Source organism: Caloenas nicobarica, chromosome 1, assembly GCF_036013445.1.
Source record: "Caloenas nicobarica isolate bCalNic1 chromosome 1, bCalNic1.hap1, whole genome shotgun sequence".
NCBI lineage: Eukaryota > Metazoa > Chordata > Aves > Columbiformes > Columbidae > Caloenas > Caloenas nicobarica.
In genome coordinates, this window is record NC_088245.1 from 1004890 (window position 1) to 1018189 (window position 13300).

The following is a 13300-nucleotide window of genomic DNA, read 5'->3' on the forward strand; positions in this document are numbered from 1 at the left end:
GGAGCTGGGGGTTCAGCTGGAGAACAGGAGCTGAGGGGAGACCTTCTGATCTCTGACCTGCCTGAAAGGAGCTTGGAGCCAGGGGGGGTCGGGCTCTGCTCCCCAGGAACAAGCGCCAGGACCAGAGGAAACGGCCTCAAGTTGCGCTGGGGAGGTTGAGGTTGGATCTGGGGAACAATTTCTTCCCCAAAGGGCTGTGGGGCATTGGAACAGGCTGCCCAGGGCAGTGCTGGAGTCACCATCCCTGGAGGGGTTGGACAGACGGAGATGAGGTTCTCAGGACATGGGGCAGTGCCAGGGGTGGGGAACGGTTGGACTCCATGATCTGGAGGGGCTTTTCCAACCAAAATGATTCTATGATTCTGTTCTGTGATTCTATGGGATGTATCCCACACTCTCCTGCAGCACAAGCGTCTTCTCTGCTGAGCTGTCACACACTCACTCCTCTGCCCGCCCATCCCACGGTCTGGGAACTTCTTCCCCCAAATATGCTCAGGCGATCCCCGGAAAGATCCATCTCCCTCTTCCCGCAGCGCTTCGCCTGACCCGAGCGCCACGGCCAGGACAAGCAGCCCTGCTCGGGGACGCACAGCTAGCCCTGGGAAGAAACGTGACATTTTAACACACAAATAGAACCCATGCCGTTTGTTAGAGCTGTTTGGAAATTATCTCAGAGCCACTGTTCAAGGATCTCAATACAGAGCAGCAGTCAAAGAGGTAAAAGTAATGTCAAAGGTTCTTACGAGAAGGAACAAGCAAGTAAACAGAAGGCATGACATCATTTGACTATCGCGTGTTTGCATCTCAGGTGCTGGTCTAGTTTGCTTCTCTCTGAAAATACAGTAGAGCTCAAACAAGTACAGCTGGTCTGATGAGCTTCTCTTAACGAGACGGAGCAGAATGAGAAGCAGTCCAGCTTCTCAGGGAAGATGCATTAAACTTGACTTGATACAAGACTACAGCTCAGAAAAACCCCAGCAGAAAGGCATGAACGGCATGAAGGGGGTGAACAATTCAGACTGTTATTTACAGCTTCCTATAAACCCAGGAATGGGGACACCTTACTGAGTTATCAAGCAGCCAACTCAAAACCAGGCAGAATTAGACACTAATTATGTTCTGCAGGGAAAGAAGAAACCCTGGGGCACTTACTGCCATCGATGGTGACGGAGTCCAAGCCTCCGCGGGGCTCAGAACGACAGCTGGTTACAGCAGTTCATGGAGAGCAGGCTCAGAAAGGCCCCTGGGGTGTTTCAGATGAGTCCCTGTCGGGGTGACCCAGACAGCGGCAGCGCTGCCCCACACCTGTGCTGCTCCAGACAGCCCCAAGTCATCGCTGGCAGGAGCAGGTATTGGAGAGGCCCAAGCCAGCTGGACCTCAGGGATGACGGGGATTTGGCTACGCTCCTATTGCCAACTACTGTGTTTTATGTCTATATATCTCACTGGCATAGCTGACTACAAGTGCCTGGGTATCACGCATGTGCTCCGGTCCCTAGATGGCTTCTAGAACAATTTTAAGCAGTTTCAAACTATCAGGTCTGATGTGCAACATAACTATGATCAGCTCCACCAGCAGCAGCATCTCCATTTACAGCTCACCCTAAACCTGTGATTTTCTGCAATGAAACTTGGGATCTCCAGCATTCTTCCAGGATCTTCAAGAATGCCTTTAACTCATAACCTACTCCCCCAGGAGACCTTGCTTTTTGTGAAATCTCTTGCCTTTGTAGCATGAAGAAAGCTTTTCCTAACTGAATTACCAACAGGAAAACGCCCGGGTTGCCCAGGGCCAGCACTGGTACGGCCGGCAGAGCTCCCAGCGGCAGCCGGTCCATCTCCAAACAACGCCAAGGCAGCGAACCCCCGATGCAATGACGTGCTGTGGGAGAGGGCAGGTCCTCCTGCTTGCCTAATACCGCCCGCTTAATAGCTTTGTTGGATGCTTCCCATTCTTAGCCTTAGAAAAACCAGCGAGTAACCACAGCATGTTCACTTTCACTACCTCAGTGACAGAACCTACTGCGTGTCATTTCCACATCGCTACTCCTTGGAACAGCCAGAAGGGTTCCCAGAAGTGTCGACAGCCACCAGAAAGGCAAAGAAGCTCCATTTTCTTCCCATCCATCACATACATGCAATTAGAGCTCAAGTTTAGAGAAGCACTTCCCAGTTAAACCTGGTTTTAGGGATAACCTGACCAACATACCGTGACTGGGCTGCAGGCTCCACACCAGCAGAGGAGTGGAGCTTCTCGGCAATACACACCCAGCTCGGAAAGGCCTCGGCAGGACCGTGCAAGGGACACTACAGCTCCTCTCAAATGACTCCACAGATTTAATACCAACGATCTCACTAGCAACCACCAGCACACATAACACAGCATTATAAAGCATGTTGTCATCACTGAGCGTAAAAAGGAAAGGCAGACGTGCATACCTTCAGTAGGAGTTACTTCAAACGTGAAATCTTCTCCACGGACAGAGAAACATTTGGGTTACAGTTCCTGGAATATACCCAGCTTCAGAAAATTATTTTCATCCAGTGCGAATTCTTTCTCAAGCTTCCTATCCTGGAAAATATTTTTAAAAGTTACTATTAACCAGAGGTAACTGAGGGCCAAAGATTTTTTTTTTTCCCAAACAACTTCCATATGACCTTTCAGCCCAAAGAAAGGTTTGAGCAAGGCTGTAGGTGACGGACGCTCTTTGTGAAGCCATCGCCACCACCACACGCCAGCCCTGAGCCCTCCCGGGCAAACCCCGGCCTTGTCCCCACGCTGGGACAGCCCCCACAAACCCCGGCCTTGACCCCACGCTGGGACAGCGCCCACAAACCCCGGCCTTGTCCCCACGCTGGGACAGCCCCCACAAACCCCGGCCTTGTCCCCACGCTGGGACAGCCCCCACAAACCCCGGCCTTGTCCCCACGCTGGGACAGCGCCCACAAACCCCAGCCTTGTCCCCAAGCTGGGACAGCGCCCACAAACCCCGGCCTTGTCCCCAAGCTGGGACAGCGCCCACAAACCCCGGCCTTGTCCCCAGCTGGGACAGCCCCCACAAACCCCAGCCTTGTCCCCAAGCTGGGACAGCGCCTACAAACCCCGGCCTTGTCCCCAAGCTGGGACAGCGCCCACAAACCCCGGCCTTGTCCCCAAGCTGGGACAGCGCCCACAAACCCCGGCCTTGTCCCCAGCTGGGACAGCCCCCACAAACCCCAGCCTTGTCCCCAAGCTGGGACAGCGCCTACAAACCCCGGCCTTGTCCCCAAGCTGGGACAGCGCCCACAAACCCCAGCCTTGTCCCCAAGCTGGGACAGCGCCCACAAACCCCGGCCTTGTCCCCTAGCTGGGACAGCCCCCACAAACCCCAGCCTTGTCCCCAAGCTGGGACAGCCCCCACAAACCCCGGCCTTGTCCCCACGCTGGGACAGCACCCACAAACCCCGGCCTTGTCCCCACGCTGGGACAGCGCCCACAAACCCCGGCCTTGTCCCCACGCTGGGACAGCGCCCACAAACCCCGGCCTTGTCCCCACGCTGGGACAGCCCCCACAAACCCCGGCCTTGTCCCCACGCTGGGACAGCCCCCACAAACCCCAGCCTTGTCCCCACGCTGGGACAGCGCCCACAAACCCCGGCCTTGTCCCCACGCTGGGACAGCGCCCACAAACCCCGGCCTTGTCCCCACGCTGGGACAGCCCCCACAAACCCCGGCCTTGTCCCCACGCTGGGACCGCAGCAGGGTGAACAGCCCCTGGACTCCACTCCCAGACTTGTACCTCAGACTTGTTTTCTTGACATGGCTTCAAAAGAAACCTAGAGGTTGTCACAGAAACCCAAGGGTTGTTTTCCCATCTTCCAAGAAGCAGCGCAGCACAATCCCCGTGTTTCAGGTTGGTCTGGGCCCCGTCCCTCCGAAGGCAGCCGGGCCCTTGTCCCCAGGCCAGAGCTCCAGAGCTCACGGCGGGTTCCCGGGGATTCCCGGGAGGGAGAGCTAAGCCTGGCTTAGCCTGCTGGGCTACCCCAGGCCTGCCAGAGCCGGGTTTTACCCAAGCCTCTCTCCAAATCCAGCTGTTCCTTTTGTACGGTGGGCTGAGGACCAACCAGAAAATAACAGCCCCTTCATCGAACGAGAACGTTCCCACTCCATCCCGATCAAAATACTGCAAATACTGCAAAGCTCAGTGTCAGAACCCTGAGAAGGCAGCACAGCCTCACCCGCCCCAGCACAAACAACAAGCCCTTTTCTCATCTTGTCAGTAATTACTTATTTAGAGGTACAATATTCACCTAAACCTGAAGGAATTAATTCGCATGAACAGCACACACAATTTTATTGCGCATCTTTAAGGTCTGTAAATTTGACACCTTCCTTTTTCCCCAGCATTTGTCCTGCAAAGTCTTTTAAACATTATAAACAACAAACTGAGCATAAACGAGCGCAGCACCGATTGAAAACGCCAGCGGAGGCGCGAGGGTTGAAGCGCTGCTCCAACGCACAGACATCGCCGCCCGGCTCGCTGGGTCAGAGCCAGCACAACACCGCGGGCAGCGCTGCGCCCCGACCCCACACGGCCTCTGCCATCCGCCGGTTTCATGCTATATGCACCTCAATTTTTCTTCAATTTCTTCAATTTTTTAAACCAAAATAATTACCGGATAAATTTCCAGCTAAGAGTGGCAGGACGATGGGATCTGCTGCATTTCAACACAGCTGAAAGATTGGGATAACGTGGTTAATTACTTTCTTACATTATGAACACTTACTGCTGAGATTTCAGCCTCATTCTCTTCTGAGACACATGCTTTATTTTATCTGATAAATGATTTGAAACAAAGCACAATAAAGTAATTGAAGTAAATAAGAGTTTATATTTTCTACCTTCTCTCCTAGTGATTGTAATTTTTTTGCTAAACTCACTACATGTTCACCAGCTAAATACACAGACATACGTTCAAAAATTTAGCATACGATAACCGTACAGAAGTTCAGTTTTGAAATCAAACCACGGACAGGTTCTATGTTGCTAAAAAGTCTCATTAATAACAGGAGAAATCACCCACCTCAAAATAACCATCAGTATCTCCAGTGATTTCCTGAAACAGGGGAGGGAGAATAAACCCAGTAGATCAAACATCCCTGTACTCAGAGAATTTAGAGGAAACATAACCTAACGTGGGCTACGAAATGTGAAATGCACTGCAAACACGGTGTGCCACAACTCCTGCTGCAAGGGGAACACACAGCTATGGCAAATCCTTCCTAAACGCTCCGGGACGGAGCCAGCAGCATTCCCAGGTTCTATAACAAATCATCAAGCGTGGTCAGCTTCAGGAAAGCAGAACCAGCCCAAGTCCCGCTGGTGTCACAGGAGCTTTGGGAAAACCACATCGCCCCAGAAAAACACCTCGATGTGGGCTGGTGCTGCTGTAATTCACAGGGCAGCACGGCTTTCCAGTCTGGGGAGAGACACCTTTGAATTGGGGTATATTTGAGCTGCCTTCCTTGTCCCATGAGCACGTTTTTGATTCTTTGGCACTCAAATGTTTGTGCCAGACTTGCTCCTGCTCTTCGGATCTCCAGCATATGCATCCCGGATTACGTTTGCAGTGAAATTAGTCCCTGGTAAGGCAACATGCCCAAACCGATCAATAAGAACCTGATCATCTGGAATGACAATCAACAGAACTCACTGCCGTGTCATAAAAGTTAAGAGGTTTGTAAAATTCTGCAGATCTGGTTTAAACGGATAACCGAGCTTTGGGCAGCTCGAAGATGCAGACGGAAACACTGGGAAGGGCCAAACCCAAATCCTCGTGGGGTATGAACAGCTGATCGGGGCAGAGGGGCCTGTGGTGGGATCTGGGGTCGGGACAAGTTGTTTTGTTCTTTAAACTTTATTTTGTGTTGCACGAGAAAAAGTTTTTCACGTGTGCTACACACCACTACCTGAGACAGGACACAGAATCACAGAATCGCTTCGGTTGGAAAAGCCCCTCCAGATCATGGAGTCCAACCATAACCCACCCTGGCACTGCCCCATGTCCTGAGAACCTCATGTCCGTCTGTCCAACCCCTCCAGGGACGGTGACTCCAGCACTGCCCTGGGCAGCCTGTTCCAATGCCCCACAGCCCTTTGGGGAAGAAATTGTTCCCCAGATCCAACCTCAACCTCCCCTGGTGCAACTTGAGGCCGTTTCCTCTGCTCCTGGCGCTTGTTCCTGGGGAGCAGAGCCCGACCCCCCCTGGCTCCAAGCTCCTTTCAGGCAGGTCAGAGATCAGAAGGTCTCCCCTCAGCCACACACACCATTCCTGTTAAGTAACCGCTACTAGAGGAGGATTGTTTACCTGGAGAAGGCATTGGAAGAGGACAATGTGAAGGAAAATGAGAATTCCTGGACAGAACTCATCAAAAGGTCTGTTTAACTGTTAAAGAGACAATGTGAAAGCACAAGAATGTCTCTGGCCACCCGTCGCACCGCCTGGGCCCAGCACAGACTCGGACTTGCCTTCCCCGCTGTCCCGCGGCCCCTGCAGCACTGGCATGGCAGTATATAAAAAAATTACACGCATGTTTTGATACTGCTACGTAAAAAGCAGCTCTTTTTAAACAGTTTCAAAGTCTTCCCACTGCCTTAGTTACTTTCATATGGTTGATCAGGACCATCAGGCAAGATTAACTAAATTCAGCCTTTTATATAAGCTATAATGTCCCTCAAGACTTCACTGCTCAAGAGAGTATTTTAGTTGCCCAAACTCAGAAAAGCAGCATTTCTCCAGGGAATCTCCATTGCAATTGAAGAGGCAAACAAAGCGACAGGTGGTTTCCATAAGAGGAGCAGCAGCCACAAACAATTCCCTGGTCAAGTTTATCTCCACCCGCATATATTCTGGAATTCATTCAGCCACTTCCCCTTGCTCTAACGGTGTGATAGAAAAAATTCTCATAATGTAAAGGGAAAAAAAGGCCAGTATAAGGCAGGTCATCCTTTCCATCTTTGCCTCCTGGTGCAACAGTGAGAAACGCCAGGGCTGTTCAGGACAGAAGCTCGTCCCTTCGTGGCAGTTTGAACTATCAGCACGTCCAGTTTCTGCAGTTGGGCTTTTCTGAAACCATCGACTCTTTCCTCACATTACTTCTGGCAAGATAACAAAACACCACCAGGAATTCGGGGATAAAGGGGCGTGATGGCTGTAAAATCATCGTGGAGAATAACACAAAACCACATCATTTATTACTCCCAAAAGACAGTGAAAAGTCAGGATACTTTCTGTGTCTTCTCGAAAGTTGTCAAGAGTTCACTCTCCACAACAGCCAAGAAGTTGTCCTTAGGTCTTATTTGGAAATTAATTCATATCCTGTTTCCCCGAAAATAAGACAGGGTCTTATATTAATTTTTGCTCCAAAACTTACTACTTTTTTTTGCATGTATAGCTGCCTGGACACTATTTAGACTGACTTTTTAAATGAACTGTAACTAGGGCTTATTTTTGGAGTAGGGCTTGTATTTCAAGCAACCTCCAACATCCTGAAAAATCACGCTAGGGTTTATTTTTGGGGTAGGTCTTATTTTTAGGGAAACAGGGTAATATTGATATTGGAAACGAATTCCCAAGCGCTAAGGGCAAGGCTGAGCACAGCGACCACACTGATCCCAGCTAGAACTGCAAACTAAGACCAGCGTCAAATGACCAAGGGCGGTACTGCGGCTATTGCAGAGTCATTCTAGTGCACAAAACCCTCCGTCCTGCCCCCAGCCTGCAGCCCCGGCTGGGCCTTGCCACTTCCTCACTGCCCCTAAAAATATATTAAAAATGAAAAAAAAAAAAAAAAAGGAAAAAGGAAAAATGAAAAAAAAAAAAAGGAAAAAGGAAAAATGAAAAAAAAAAAAAGGAAAAAGGAAAAATGAAAAAAGAAAAAGCAAAAAGAAAAAAAAGGAAAAAGCAAAAAGGAAAAAAAAAGGAAAAAGCAAAAAGGAAAAAAAAAAGGAAAAAGCAAAAAGGAAAAAAAAGGAAAAAGCAAAAAGGAAAAAAAAAAGGAAAAGGGCAAAGAGGGCAAAGAGGGCAAAGAGGAAAATAAAAATAAAATTAAATTAAAATAAACCCATCCACCAACTCTTCTGAGAATCAACCAAAATACGGGAAGATAAATGTTCCCATAGTCACTGGCTACAGCAGTGAATAAATACTCCAGCTCACAGAAACGAGGCACCGCGCAGCTCCCGGATGCTCCTGGTGTGTATCGCCATACACCAAACACTACGCACAGTGCTGTTTTTTCAGAAAAGCTCCAGAGAACCCTCCTCCAACTTCCAGTGCCACTTCTTGTCGTTCTCAGGAGAGAATTTGGCTCCCTGCACATTTTCAGAGCACCTGGAAACTTCGAGAAATTACCAAAATTTAAAAAAAAAACCAAAAAAAACCAAAAAAACCCCACCACAACACCAAAACCAAAACAAAACTAAAAAAAAAAACCAAAACCACACACACCAAAAAAAAAAAGGAAAAAAAAAGAGAAGGTTTTCTTCGAGGCCCCCAGCAAACCGCCCCACCATCCTTTCGCACCGGTGCGTGTCTTGCAGCAAGGCTGGTGTCTCGTTAAGGACTAATTGCCGTCCCCGCTGAACCTGTGCTGATGGTTTGGAAGGGCTGGACCGAGGCCGTAGCGTTTTCCTGCATTTCCCATCTCCACACTCAGTAACAGATTCCCGGTGTCTCGTGGAGAGATCTGGGTTCATTTCAACACTGCCCACAGAGAGCAGAACTGCAATCCCAGGTGTTACCAAGCCCTTAGGAAAACTGGCACTTTGGGGAGTATTTCTGCAGCAACAGACCAATCTCAGCTATTTTAGCAGAGTCCTTCAGTCACACAAAGTGTATTAAATACCATTTAAAGGGCCAGCAACTAGTTAACCTTAGATTAACATTTTAATCTTATTGTCCTTTTCTGACAACAACGGAAGAATTCCTCTAAATAATGAGGGTGGGCACATACCCCCTCGTTCCCAGAGCCTTTCCCCGCCGTCCCTGGCGCTCGTTTCCCAGCGCACAGGCAGGAGCAGGAGGCTGCTCTGCGCCCAGCGCTGCTTTCTGCTCCCAGCCTCTGCAACCCCTCAGACTTCACACACACACTCCAACAGCAAACACCAGTTCAAATCGCATCCTTCATCAATTCCGGTTCAGAGCGACTGCACATTTATTCTCCTCTCCAGCTGGACGTTTGCAAAATGATATGCAAATCATGAGGTACGTGAAATGATCCTGGTAATTATAGAAGTAACCGAGAGCAGTTGCTATTTTAGACTTTTGGCCAAGCACCGTGAACGTCTCTCACAGAAGCTGACCCGTCCACAAAAGCAGCATGTTCTGGTGACAGAGCTGGCACGGAATCTTTTCAAAACTATTAATTAAGTACAACACGGGACAAACGTGAAGTCCCGGTGGGTTTTTGAGTCAGACAATACAGTCGGTAGAAGGGCCTGTCTGCAAGGTCAGGCCTAACCAGGCAACTAGGCACAAGCCCAAGATTACCTAGCGCGGTGATTTACGGCAATTGTGGCAGAGCAGAATCGAGGACCGTGTTTAATTGTCCAACGTGCTGGCCGGACAGAAGCCGGAGCCCACGGTGAGTCACCTGCAGCACCCAAACCAACATCCTGCTTTTAATTACCCGCCATTAATAACACCGCAAGGGTCACATAAAGCCAGCGATTCACCCGGCGGGGGACAGTGGCATTTCAACCCATTTTTCTCCTGCTGCCGATGGACAGGCTGCTCTCCCACCCTCCCCATCAGCTATAATATAATCCATTTGAAGCGTCTGCCAAGCCCCTCGGTAGCTAAACAAGCTGAGGAAAGTTGCCAGTTCAATACATAACACCACACCGTTTCCTCACCAGAATTTATATTTTCAGTATTTTTATCACCAAGATCTCCCCAAGAAATTGGATAACTTGGGTTGTCAAGATTTTTTGACTGCACAAGTTGCTTAAAAAGGGCCCGACTCCCCAGAAGAGTGAAGTAAACTCTCTCCAAAACTCCGAGCAGACGCTGGTGTCTCGAGTCATCCACACCAAGGTCTGCGGACACATCCAAGATCTGTGAATCCGGGAGAAAGGAGCCGCAACGCCACCGTCCCGACCCGCTCCTCATCCAAACCCACACAAAACGCTCTGGAGAACCACCCTCAGCAGGCAGATTAAAGTCATTCTATTGAAAAACATCTTAACCTTTTAGTTTTAATATATGAAATCCACAGTGAATTAAAAAACTAACACTTGCTCAAATTCTGCAAAGCTAAAAACCCGGCTTGTTGGACTTGTCAGGCACAGTGTGACAAACACACCCGTGCACAGGCCAGGGGGAGGGGGGCAGAATGAAAACTGTCACCAACTGCACAATGCCTTGCTAGGGAAAAAATAAAAGTCACATGGAGACCAAGGCCTGCAACGTATATTTCTAGAAGACACATAAATATATAGAAATAGTACCTAAAGCTTATCATGCTCGTGACTCAAGGCACAAAAAGAAGTGATTTCAATGCAAGCATACAGTTATACAACAATGTGGCACCCTGGGCAGTGTAGAAGTAATTCTGACAAAACCTGGAAGCTTTGAGGCTTCTGTACATTTGCCCATTTTCTTTTCAGCATCATCTCTCAGGCCTCTCCCCCCTTCCGGCCTTGCTGCCCGGAGCCGTCAGGGCCTCTCCTCCATTTTCACCTTCCCATCATTTGCAAAAAAACCAGAGTTGTCAGTGGCTTCCACCTATTTGTTCAATAGCACGTGCAATGCCTTACGTTTGTCGCAGTGTGAGGAAAAGGGCACATGAGAAATAATTTAATCCTGTACCAATGATTTGTCTCAAATTCAGGTTTGCTTCTGAATTACAGCTCTACAGCAGCTCAAGCCAGTCTCCTCCCCTAGACGAGCATCGCCGCTCACCTAAGCCCTTGCCATGGGCAGGAAAAACCCAGCGAGGCAGAAAAAGCCCAGGCTGGGGCTGTTGTGACCAATTTAGTGCCCAGGACCTCACCAAGGGTTCACAAAAAAAAAGCTGTGCCAGAAAGGTGCAAACTGCTGTGAAACCACGTTAAGTCTAATCAAATCCATGGGCAAGAAACTGTAGGCACGTCAATTTTCTATGCTCGCCCACAGACAGTGCAATCTGAACATTGTAATTCAGCACTGAATTCATAAGGAGCACCCAAATAGCTGTGAACACTGCTCGACTTAACCTTCTCGGTCTGGAAAGACTCAGGGTTGGACTTACAAAACGCGTGGCCTGTGCCTCCTTAAGCCAGGTCTTGCACCAGTTCAGGGTGCTCACCCCGCGGCTACACCCAGAGTTTGGGAGATATTGTCAACATTCAAGATTCTTCGCTCTTCCCCAGAAGCGCATTTACAGGACACGGCGTATACTAATTTAGTGAAAAAACCTGGAACCAGAGGAGATCAGCCTCACCGCGAAGGGACGAGCTCTGCCTGGAAAGGTGCTGCCAGGTAGTTCCCCAATGAACTGGGAACGACGTCCCCTCCAAAGAAAGTCAAACACTCCTCAAAGCAAAAAACCCCTACACCACACTGCTCACACCTCTAAAACACCAACCCTCTTCTTGCTTGGGTTTATTTCTAACATCTGAACAGGAAGACGCAAGAATGTCTTATTTACTTTTATACAAGCATTTTAGGATGCCACCTGATGACTGATGTAAGATACAAGCACAGTACCAAAATTACAAAAATCCCATAAAGAATACGCACAGAAATCATGCTGCAGACAGAGAAAACAGCAGACGCACACACTCTTTCCAGATGTCTGGCGTTGAGGGCACGCCAGCCATGCACGGGGCAAGGGCAGCGCTGCTCTGAGCCAGCTCCTGACCTGCGCTACCACTCACCAGCATTCAATCATTTGTTTTCAAAAGGAGCTTCCCAGTGACACAGATGGCTCTTTGCATGCCATTTTCCCTGAAATTCAACTTGCAAAGCAAGAGCTCCAAGGCCATTTCTTTCTGTACTACCAAAGCAACAACTCTGTGGAGTAAATGGAAAAGGCACCTGGGTGCAAACCCTCCGAGGAGGCTCTGGCAGCCCCATGCTGACAAGAGCACAGCCCCAGGCCTCGGGCCATGGCAACCTGGGAGAGAAAACACAGAAACAGATAAAAAAATAAATAGGAACACTGTGAAGTTGTTTGGTACCTATTAAGAGAGTTACTGGCCAACCAGCCAGAAGAAATGTCTCTGGCAAACTCCAACAGCAACATGTTTTGCACCAACAAAAAGGCTCCAGGTCTCCTGGGCAGTGTTCCACAGGAGCCTGACTTGCCAGAAGGAATCAGCAATAAGGAAGTTCACCAACTAAAAAGACGCTTGATCTCATTTTTTCTTCATCCCATTCTTTTGTGATCATTTATTTTAAAGAGCCACTCTCCATTTCAAAAGATCACTGCGTGAACATCACCCACACCCCACACAACAGCTCTGGAGAAGAGAAATTGCCCAGTGACCAGAAAGTCTCCTGAAGAAAATCTTCATATTCCCCAAATGGGAATTTCAGGTGAAGGGGGAGAGGACAAGGGGACACAGGGATGGGGGGCAGGTCCCATTCTGTCTGACTAAAACCGAGCCCGTACTGCGGCAGCAAGCGGCAGGTACAGCCTTGCCGAGCTCTCCCAGCGGCTCCTGAACACGTCAAGTTTGCGTGGAAATTTGACATTTTCCCTTGAGCAATCACAGCCGCCTTCAAGCCTCTTTTCCACTTGCTTCCAGCAGTACCTTAAACCATGTTCTCCTGCTGGAAGCAAGTACTACTGATGAACTTCTGTAACATCTGTGAGGACAATTTGGAAGTATGTCCACGGGGCTGGGGCAGCAGTCCCTGCCAGCCCACGCTGAGCCCAGCCTTAGGAAGGCTGAGAAAGGTGCCCAGCCCAAGCCAACCCAACAAAACATCCTCCACCACCTCAGGACAGGCCTGACAGAGAGGCCAGCACCATCACAGCTATTTTGAGATGCAAAAGCATCCACCACCAACCCAAGACAAATGGCACGTCCATTAGAAAAGGCTGCTGGGTGAAGGGTCTGTCCTGCTTATTCCCATTTTCAACATTCTCCCTTTCTTCACCTTCCCTCTGACGGTCAGGTGAGGGCACGTTCAGACAGAAAACACAGTTCCCCCTTTTCTGGGAAGAGTGTTTCCCATCTGAGGTAGCTTTAAAAGAAAATCAGCAAGCATGTGGACTACCATAGAACCAGCTGTAGAATCATTTTGGTTGGGAAAGCCCCTCAAGGTCAT

General features: G+C 49.4%; 1 protein-coding gene across 3 annotated transcripts in view; it reads right to left on the minus strand.

The window, feature by feature from the left end:
• The window catches only part of PPP6R2 (protein phosphatase 6 regulatory subunit 2), a 99189-nt gene that overhangs the window by 68704 nt on the left and 17185 nt on the right, over window positions 1-13300 (minus strand). For all 3 annotated transcript variants that reach the window (XM_065626788.1, XM_065626789.1, XM_065626790.1), the window contains exon 2: window positions 2440-2572. The gene's annotated coding sequence lies outside the window, so the exon portion shown is untranslated. The remainder of the gene's footprint in view (window positions 1-2439; window positions 2573-13300) is intronic.